The 10,959-nt window shown below is 37.4% G+C and overlaps 2 long non-coding RNA genes across 2 annotated transcripts; both read left to right on the top strand.

The window, feature by feature from the left end:
* The first annotated feature begins 2,192 nt into the window (after positions 1 to 2,192).
* LOC132633880 (uncharacterized) lies at positions 2,193 to 4,776 on the top strand. The gene is made up of 3 exons (XR_009579905.1): positions 2,193 to 2,300; positions 2,382 to 2,573; positions 4,650 to 4,776. It is a non-coding gene; the product is annotated as an uncharacterized LOC132633880 (long non-coding RNA).
* A 1,891-nt stretch (positions 4,777 to 6,667) lies between these two features.
* LOC132633879 (uncharacterized) lies at positions 6,668 to 9,792 on the top strand. The gene is made up of 3 exons (XR_009579904.1): positions 6,668 to 7,242; positions 7,324 to 7,515; positions 9,592 to 9,792. It is a non-coding gene; the product is annotated as an uncharacterized LOC132633879 (long non-coding RNA).
* The last annotated feature ends 1,167 nt before the right edge of the window (positions 9,793 to 10,959 follow it).

The following is a 10,959-nucleotide window of genomic DNA, read 5'->3' as shown; positions in this document are numbered from 1 at the left end:
TGAAATGATTCTAGACTGGATGTTTAGTAGTTGATGTTATAAGTTAGAAGCATAGTTATCATATATTGATGTCGTTAGGAAATAAAGGAATTAGATGATATTGTTATTGTTATTTTGTCCATGCAGGGCATTGGTGACTAGTAGTAATGTCACACCCCGACTTTACTAGGGTGTGATGGGCACCCGACCCCATATTCGGAGCCGAGCGAACCCGCTGACTCTTATTACATGCATAACATCTTTGGACTTCTAAATCAAATAATCATGAAATACATAGTGAAGCTTTCAGAAACTTTCTTTCTATTGCTCTCAAATCAAACAAGATCTGCAATCATATAGACATTATAACATACACATAAAGACACATCGGCTGATGGAGCCGCTTACAGAACCAACATTCTATACCCACGACTCTGTCTGCAAAGTCTCTAACTTCGAACAAGACATCATAGTATAGTACCCTGACCCGGCAACACTCCAGAGCAAATGGAGCTTGCCAACTCCGCTGGAACGTCTTCTATCATAGCTTCTACTCATCTAGGTGTACCTGCGTGACATGAAACGCAGCCCCCGAAAAAAAGGGGGTCAGTACGAGCAATATACTGAGTATGTAAGGCATAAATAGTAACATAGTAAGGGATATAAATATGAATAGTAATAGAATGGAAATATAGAACATATCATGAGATAAAAGAGTAACCTGTACATCCGAGTGCCTCTTAGGGCGGATGCCATGCATGCTTATCTTTCCTTTGAAAACATTTCTTTTTCATATACATAGAAAATAGAACATGTCATAGCGCCGAACAACGTCGGCTCCCCCACATAGCGCCGAACAAAGTCGGCTCCCCCACATATATCCCGCGTCCGGGATGATAAATTACGCCAGCTGACCAGGTGGCAACGCGTCTATAGCGCAACATATGTCCCTTTTCCCCATATTCCCCATATACATATACATATGTCCCTTTTCCCCATATTCCCCATATACATATACATATGTCATGTCCATGTGTCATATACATATATCATATAACAGCATGCATGAGAGCCCAAAGAAAGTCATGTATCCATCGGAGTGACGTAAGGTCGGTAACCTCCGATTACATTATGGAATAACCGTGGTCGCTTTGTCTCACCTTGAAGGAACAATTATTATAAGATGAGACTGACAACGAATAAAAGCGTACATAAACCGACACCTGAAGACTCAGAAACAAGTTTCGGGTCGATCCGATTCAGTATAAGAAAGTTATGAGCGTTTGAAGTACAGAACCTTCCATGAACTTTTCAGAAGCTATTTTTGGAAAATCAAAGAAATAATCACATCAAGTACCTTTCGAACATGAAATCATTCTTATCATAGTCATCATAGAAATAGTCTCATGCTCGACATCATCAATGTCATTGTAAAACATATCCATCGTTTTTGTCATAAAAGTTTACAATACCATAAACCTTTGTTTTGAAAAGATATGGACATTTTGGAAAACATTGACGGGTTATCGGGAACACAATCATTGCCTTGGGACCATAGACTTCCAACTTTTGAAGACAAGGAAGATATGGAAACATTTATAAATTTCGTAACGTAGGAATCATGCCTTTGAAAGAAAGGGACGAGCCTTAACATACCTGCTCCACGTCCTATTAGCTACGCTTAATTGTCCAAGCTCGCTATCGCTAGTCTACATTCAAGAAGATTGACTGTAACACCCCGTACCTTTAACGAAAGTTTTGACCACGATCCTAGACTTAGAACATCAGATAAAGAATGTGGAAATTGAAATTTTTCTGTTCAGTTGTGATATGGTGGTTTACGCCCATGAACAGTGACCGTATTTCAATTTACGACCATGAACAGTACCCGTAAACTGAAACCAAGAATTTCTGAACATTCTGGAATTTGACATTTTGAGGTCATATGGTTAAATACGGACCGTATTTCACTTTACGGCCCTTATTTCAAAATGTATTTCGAATTTGGGAAAACGTTTTTGATGAAAGTTGTAGAGCATTGAAATACCTTTCCAACGGTATCTTACGGGGGTCAAACGGACATCTGTGCAAGGAGTTATGGCCATTTTACGGAAGCGACACAGTGCAGTCCAAAGTGCAGAATACGGTCTGTAAATCAATTTACGGCCCGTAAACTGACTTTACGACCAGTAGTGTTCAGGTCGTAAATTTTACTTTCACAGAACAATATATATTCGTCCATATCAGTTCAACTCATTATTTTTCATTCCTTCAAACCCTAGAACGACCTCCTACTCTCCTCCAACATCAAGAACACCAAGGTAAGTCCATTCTAATTATTCCAACTCAATTCTAACATATATCCTTGTAATCTAAACAATAAATCATCATTCCTAATATAGGGTTTTCAAGAAAACCCATCTCAAGATTCAAGAATCAAGATTTGGGAAATCTTCTCCAAAATTCAAGTCTTTAATTCAGGTTTTGGAGCAATTAAGGGTTTGCAACATATTTCCTTCCAAAGTGATTCAAGCTAGGTTTTGGGTGTTCTTCAATAGAAAAGTGAATTGTTAAATCTTGTTTAACAAATTAAGGTATGCCTCTTTTGAACATACTCTTTTGATCGATTTTTTTTATAAACTCTTTGATTTTGATTCGTATGTCTCTTTTGAAAAATCTTATTTTGGAATGCATGACTTCTTTTCTTGAAGGTTCTTTATTGAATAGAAAGGGTGAACTTCTCATACAAAACCCTAATGTATGTCTAAGATTTTAATAATGTTCTTACCCTTATCATTGATAGATTTGACGGGTTAGAATAGAGAAAATGGCATTGAAAGCTCGGTTATGATTTTTGGATATCAAATGATTTGTGGGCTGTTTTGGTATGATTAAATGGATAGAATTAGTTGGATATTGATATAAAATAATTGTTGTGATTGTTGTTAATGTTGTTGTTCTTGAATTTGGAAGTATAAATATTATTCAAGATCCTTTAATGAATGAAAGGAAAAGAAATCTTTTCATGTTCCTTGAACTCTAATTCATGTTTAAATGGTGGTTAATGTGTGTGAGGGGACAAACCCACATTAAACCTAGATTGTAACAAACCCTATATATGTATGTGATATTATGAATGTTTTCCTCTATAAGATATGTTTAATAATGATGGTTAAGGGTTGGTAATGATATTCTCATTGATGATTTAAGACATGGAAATCTTTCGTAAAGAAGTTATACGTTTTCAAACATTGGTCGGAATAACTTATCCTTTCAATATGGCATAATGCTCCGTAATGATAATTTGACTACAAAGATGATTTCTTTTAGACAAGGTCATGCGTGTGTAGGGTCAAGCCCGCATCGAACCTTACACGAACTATACTACTTTGTGAAACTCGCTTTTCCCCATTATTGGATGATTGAACTTAAATCTTCTAAAGGTTAGACCTTCAACTTGTTTTGTTGTAAAATGGGTTTCTTAAACTTGAAATTTGAATAAGATATTTGAATAAGATTCTCAATCGGTGGTAACTTGAAATGCCTCTATTTGGGATGATGACTTGAGAAGTGAGGTTCGGCCCTAAGCCATAATTGATAATTTAGTAATATGACATTATTTGTATTTTTGTTTGTGTTTTTGTAGCTGTATGGTAAAGTTGTGTTTGTCCAGAGGATGATTAGCCTCCGTGGTTTCCTAACCAGGAGTATCGATTGATTGATTAGTTTGCCTATGAGTGGCTTGCTTTCTATCTTGTTTCCTGTGAGTGGCTTGTAGTGATATAGAATTCGTAAGTGAAATTCTTGGCATGGTAAATGGTAAAGAGTTAAATTGATATGCCTTTCGTTGATCGATATGTGTAATGAACTTAAATGTTATTGACGGTATGACTGCTTTGAGACAATTGGTGAATCGGCTTCTATGCGATGGACTTTGTTGTTCTGTTTGCCTTGCTATTCGGGAGGAGGAGTAGCCACTATGGATCCTAGTGTATTAATTGCCTTGCCATTCGGGAGGAGGAGTGGCCACTCCCGGGTTCGCTACCTGGGGTGCATTAATGGCCTTGCTATTCGGGAGGAAGAGTAGCCACCGTGAATCTATATTTCGGTGTATTGCGCAGTGTGCCTAGCCATTCGGGAGGATGAGTGGTTATCGGGGATTTCATATCCCGGTGTGTTTATGCCTAGCCATTCGGGAGGATGAGTGGTCACCGAGACTTTATAATTCGGTGTGGTGAGTTGTGACAAGGGAACCCTACGGTCATTCCCTCGATGTGATTGATTCTTGGGCTTGTGTCAGTATGTAAAATATTCGTATATGTGTAATATTCGTAATCTCTCATGGAACCGTTGTTGACAATCATGATCAATTTGAAAGGCATAATTAAAAGTTGTAACTTAACAAAAGACTTCATAATCGATTTTTGATAATTCTTATGGAGATACACATGTTGAATACTTGTTTCTATATTGATTAATGGATTTGTAAACTGTTTAACAAGTGATATTGAGAATCACAAAGTGGAATGGCTGTTTTTATGCTATCTTTTTCAGAACTGATTTCTTTATATATTATTATATTTTATTTTCATAATACTTGTTGTCCCCGAGGCACTCACTGAGTACAAAAGTACTCAAGCATACCATTGTTGTTTTTTATGGTATGTTAGGTAACGAAGAAGAGCAGGTTCGTGATACTTTCGACGCTTAATAGGACTTGCTACTGCTGTGGATTTGGTGAGCCCACATCCTTGTTCGTGGGACACTTTCCGTTTCATTTATTATTCTAGATTTCCGAGCTGCGTCCCGAAGTTTGACGATTGTTATGTCTCTTAGAAGCTCCATAGATAGTTGTCAGAATTGTTGGTAGATTGTCAAAAGTCTCGTACGATTTAATGGGTGTTTGCCACGTTGATGGCCATTGCTTATAAAGACTTCCGCTGATTTAATTCATGTGTTACATTTAATTTATAAATTGTTGGAGGCGAATATTGAACCTGGCGGGTTCAAGTATTATTATTATGTCGTTTAGGTTCTTCCGATGTTGTTCATGACGTCGGATGCCGGTCACGTCTAGGGTGGGTTTTGGGGCGTGACAAGCTTGGTATCAGAGCCTAGGTTTAAATGTGTCCTAGGAGTTTTCTGTGTCTGTGGAGCTGTGTCTAGTGGAGTCTTCCTTGTGCAGCCTGATCACCTGCATGATCGAAAGACTACCAGGGCCTTTATAGGTGTTTCTCACTCCTCTTTATTCTAGATTGTGCTATAGAGCCTGAACTTCCTTTAGGATCATTCTGATGTGTCCAATAATTCGTGCCTCGCAGAAATGGCTTTAACTCCTGCGAGGACTGGTAATCAGGGAAACAATGGTGCTTCTAAATCATCGCATGGCGGACGAGCCACCAGGGTCACTAACCATACCACTGCTGGGGTCAAGAACGGTAATTCCTTGGTTGGGTTTGCCGAGCAACAAGAGAATTGGAAGGGAGAAGAGCGGCTAGACAGGGAACAAAGTAAGAAGGCCCGATCTGTGGGTGGTTTCACTGGTTCGTATGATGGAGGGCAACGAAAAGGAAATTATGCACCTCAACAGTTTGGTTCTTAGTCTAATATAGGCGTTCCATCTGGTGGACAAGGTCAGAGGAACAATGATCAGAACAGATATTCGCAAGGTAGTAACCGACAAACATTTAGATGGGAGGATCGTGTTTGTCACCATTGTGGGATTAGGGGTCATATCAAGAAATATTGTAGGAAGTGGATTCGTGAAATGGATAACTCTTCAGGCCAAAGGAATAATCCGTCTGATGGTAATGCTAACAACACCCCTAATGCTCGTGGTAATAGGGCTGGTAAAACGGTTTCTAACACCGCTAATAGGGGACAGGATCGACTTTATAGTTTGATTCGTAGGGATACGGCAGAAGATCCTGAAGTCGGGGCCACAAGTATTCTTACTATATGTTCTTTTGAAGCGTATTAGCTGATCAATTCGAGTTCGACTCTTTCTTATATAACTCAAAATCTTGCCCTTGATTTTGTGTGGAAGTCGAACAATGGTTGACACCCTTTTTCTATGAATACCCCTGCGTGCTTATTATCGCTTTTATAATGTATAGAGACTGTGTCATTGTAGTTAAGGGTTGTGAGATTACTTTTAATGTGTTTGAATTAGAAATGATGAACTGTGATGTGATTTTTGGGGATGGACTAGCTTTCCTAGTGTTATGAAACTCTGGATGCCAATCAGAAATGGTTAGGCTTGAATTTGCTGATGGACCCGTTATAGAGTGAAAAAGTGATATTGTTAAAAATTCGGAGTAGACTTATGTCGTATCTTAAGACTTGCGGGGTGAAATCAAAAAGGGCTTAGTTCTATCTAGTTGTTGTGGTATTACTCAAGCCGTGTTACCTTGAATATTATTCCCTACTATAGGTATGTGTTGAACCTTTCGGATGTGTTTTCCTGTGAAAGTTTAGAGTGAAGTATAAATCTCGCAATTGTGTTTAGGCCTTAATGATGCATTCGTTATATGGTTAGTCGTATATTATCTCTAAGGATGTTTCACCTTGCTAGAAGAATTCTTGAAAATTTGAAATTTGAGGTTTAGTGAAGAATCTTAAGCCACGACTTTCATTCGAGGACGAATGATCTTAAGGGGGGGGGGGGATAATGTAACACCCCGTACCTTTAACGAAAGTTTTGACCACGATCCTAGACTTAGAACATCAGATAAAGAATGTGGAAATTGAAATTTTTCTGTTCAGTTGTGATATGGTGGTTTACGCCCATGAACAGTGACCGTATTTCAATTTACGACCATGAACAGTGCCCGTAAACTGAAACCAAGAATTTCTGAACATTCTGGAATTTGACATTTTGAGGTCATATGGTTAAATACGGACCGTATTTCACTTTACGGCCCGTATTTCAAAACATATTTCGAATTTGGGAAAACTTCCTTGATGAAAGTTGTATAGCATTGAAATACCTTTCCAAAGGTATCTTACGGGGGTCAAACGGACATCTGTGCAAGGAGTTATGGCCATTTTACTGAAGCGACACAGTGCAGTCCAAAGTGCAGAATACGGTCCGTAAATCAATTTACGGCCCGTAAACTGACTTTACGACCAGCAGTGTTCAGGTCGTAAATTTCACTTTCACAGAACAATATATATTCGTCCATATCAGTTCAACTCATTATTTTTCATTCCTTCAAACCCTAGAACGACCTCCTACTCTCCTCCAACATCAAGAACACCAAGGTAAGTCCATTCTAATTATTCCAACTCAATTCTAACATATATCCTTGTAATCTAAACAATAAATCATCATTCCTAATATAGGGTTTTCAAGAAAACCCATCTCAAGATTCAAGAATCAAGATTTGGGAAATCTTCTCCAAAATTCAAGTCTTTAATTCAGGTTTTGGAGCAATTAAGGGTTTGCAACATATTTCCTTCCAAAGTGATTCAAGCTAGGTTTTGGGTGTTCTTCAATAGAAAAGTGAATTGTTAAATCTTGTTTAACAAATTAAGGTATGCCTCTTTTGAACATACTCTTTTGATAGATTTGTTTTATAAACTCTTTGATTTTGATTCGTATGTCTCTTTTGAAAAATCTTATTTTGGAATGCATGACTTCTTTTCTTGAAGGTTCTTTATTGAATAGAAAGGGTGAACTTCTCATACAAAACCCTAATGTATGTCTAAGATTTTAATAATGTTCTTACCCTTATCATTGATAGATTTGACGTGTTAGAATAGAGAAATTGGCATTGAAAGCTCGGTTATGATTTTTGGATATCAAATGATTTGTGGGCTGTTTTGGTATGATTAAATGGATAGAATTAGTTGGATATTGATATAAAATAACTGTTGTGATTGCTGTTGATGTTGTTGTTCTTGAATTTGGAAGTATAAATATTATTCAAGATCCTTTAATGAATGAAAGGAAAAGAAATCTTTTCATGTTCCTTGAACTCTAATTCATGTTTAAATGGTGGTTAATGTGTGTGAGGGGACAAACCCACATTAAACCTAGATTGTAACAAACCCTATATATGTATGTGATATTATGAATGTTTTCCTCTATAAGATATGTTTAATAATGATGGTTAAGGGTTGGTAATGATATTCTCATTGATGATTTAAGACATGGAAATCTTTCGTAAAGAAGTTATACGTTTTCAAACATTGGTCGGAATAACTTATCCTTTCAATATGGCATAATGCTCCGTAATGATAATTTGACTACAAAGATGATTTCTTTTAGATAAGGTCATGCGTGTGTAGGGTCAAGCCCGCATCGAACCTTACACGAACTATACTACTTTGTGAAACTCGCTTTTCCCCATTATTGGATGATTGAACTTAAATCTTCTAAAGGTTAGACCTTCAACTTGTTTTGTTGTAAAATGGGTTTCTTAAACTTGAAATTTGAATAAGATATTTGAATAAGATTCTCAATCGGTGGTAACTTGAAATGCCTCTATTTGGGATGATGACTTGAGAAGTGAGGTTCGGCCCTAAGCCATAATTGATAATTTAGTAATATGACATTATTTGTATTTTTGTTTGTGTTTTTGTAGCTGTATGGTAAAGTTGTGTTTGTCCAGAGGACGATTAGCCTCCGTGGTTTCCTAACCAGGAGTATCGATTGATTGATTAGTTTGCCTATGAGTGGCTTGCTTTCTATCTTGTTTCCTGTGAGTGGCTTGTAGTGATATAGAATTCGTAAGTGAAATTCTTGGCATGGTAAATGGTAAAGAGTTAAATTGATATGCCTTTCGTTGATCGATATGTGTAATGAACTTAAATGTTATTGACGGTATGACTGCTTTGAGACAATTGGTGAATCGGCTTCTATGCTATGGACTTTGTTGTTCTGTTTGCCTTGCTATTCGGGAGGAGGAGTAGCCACTATAGATCCTAGTGTATTAATTGCCTTGCCATTCGGGAGGAGGAGTGGCCACTCCCGGGTTCGCTACCTGGGGTGCATTAATGGCCTTGCTATTCGGGAGGAAGAGTAGCCACCGTGAATCTATATTTCGGTGTATTGCGCAGTGTGCCTAGCCATTCGGGAGGATGAGTGGTTACCGGGGATTTCATATCCCGGTGTGTTTATGCCTAGCCATTCGGGAGGATGAGTGGTCACCGAGACTTTATAATTCGGTGTGGTGAGTTGTGACAAGGGAACCCTACGGTCATTCCCTCGATGTGATTGATTCTTGGGCTTGTGTCAGTATGTAAAATATTCGTATATGTGTAATATTCGTAATCTCTCATAGAACCGTTGTTGACAATCATGATCAATTTGAAAGGCATAATTAAAAGTTGTAACTTAACAAAAGACTTCATAATCGATTTTTGATAATTCTTATGGAGATACACATGTTGAATACTTGTTTCTATATTGATTAATGGATTTGTAAACTGTTTAACAAGTGATATTGAGAATCACAAAGTGGAATGGCTGTTTTTATGCTATCTTTTTCAGAACTGATTTCTTTATATATTATTATATTTTATTTTCATAATACTTGTTGTCCCCGAGGCACTCACTGAGTACAAAAGTACTCAGGCATACCATTGTTGTTTTTGATGGTATGTTAGGTAACGAAGAAGAGCAGGTTCGTGATACTTTCGACGCTTAATAGGACTTGCTACTGCTGTGGATTTGGTGAGCCCACATCCTTGTTCGTGGGACACTTTCCGTTTCATTTATTATTCTAGATTTCCGGGCTGCGTCCCGAAGTTTGACGATTGTTATGTCTCTTAGAAGCTCCATAGATAGTTGTCAGAATTGTTGGTAGATTGTCAAAAGTCTCGTACGATTTAATGGGTGTTTGCCACGTTGATGGCCATTGCTTATAAAGACTTCCGCTGATTTAATTCATGTGTTACATTTAATTTATAAATTGTTGGAGGCGAATATTGAACCTGGCGGGTTCAAGTATTATTATTATGTCGTTTAGGTTCTTCCGATGTTGTTCATGACGTCGGATGCCGGTCACGTCTAGGGTGGGTTTTGGGGCGTGACATTGACGCAATCATTAGATTTATCACCATATACTTGTCTTAATCTTTCAAGTAAATTCACTTATGATCTGCCAAAATTTCGGCAGTATCTCCCCTGTACATACACCATCCCCGAGAATCTAACTCGGCCCAAATCATCAATCAACAATCCGAGAATTCAACTTGGCCAAACTATCAACAACAATATCATCAATCATACCAACAACATCAACAATCAATTCAAGACGCATTCTAACATTAACAACCTTTGTCATTTAACGACATTTCATTTATATTCAATTCAATTCACATAACATTCAAAATGACTCAATCAACACACTACTTCACCCGACACCTTCCAAACTTAACAAGAACAATAACAACCTATTTCCTTCTTTCAAATTCAATCATAACAACCCAACTTACAATCTTCCAAACAAATGTCTCACTTCCAAATTCATAAACTACACCAACGATCTATACTTTAGCAATATCACTCATACAAATGTAAGAAACCATACTAGTGTCACTTTAACTCATTCAATAATCCCACAACAACTACAAATTCATTTCAAGTCATCAAACCTTTATTCTCTTCATGAAATCCACAACAACAACAATCAAACTACTAACTAAAATTCAATTCATCACATCCTACCATCATCACTCCCATTCAGCCAAGGCACACACATACCTATTTCATGAATTTCATTTATTTCCCAATACTATAACATGCATAAATCATTCCTACAAATATAAGAAACCATACTAAGGTCACACTAACTTCTTCCATAATCCACAAACAATCACAACTTCATTTCAAGCCATTAAATCCTCATTTTACATCATAGAATCCACAACGACAACAATCAAAATACTAAATAAAATCAATTCATTTGTTCTACACCACACAAATATATTCGGCCACAACATCAACAAACACATGTACCATGAATTCCATCC

Source organism: Lycium barbarum, chromosome 3 (genome assembly GCF_019175385.1).
Source record: "Lycium barbarum isolate Lr01 chromosome 3, ASM1917538v2, whole genome shotgun sequence".
Taxonomy (NCBI): Eukaryota; Viridiplantae; Streptophyta; class Magnoliopsida; order Solanales; family Solanaceae; genus Lycium; species Lycium barbarum.
The sequence above is the reverse complement of the archived record's forward strand: the minus strand, read 5'-3'. Positions and strand labels throughout refer to the sequence as shown.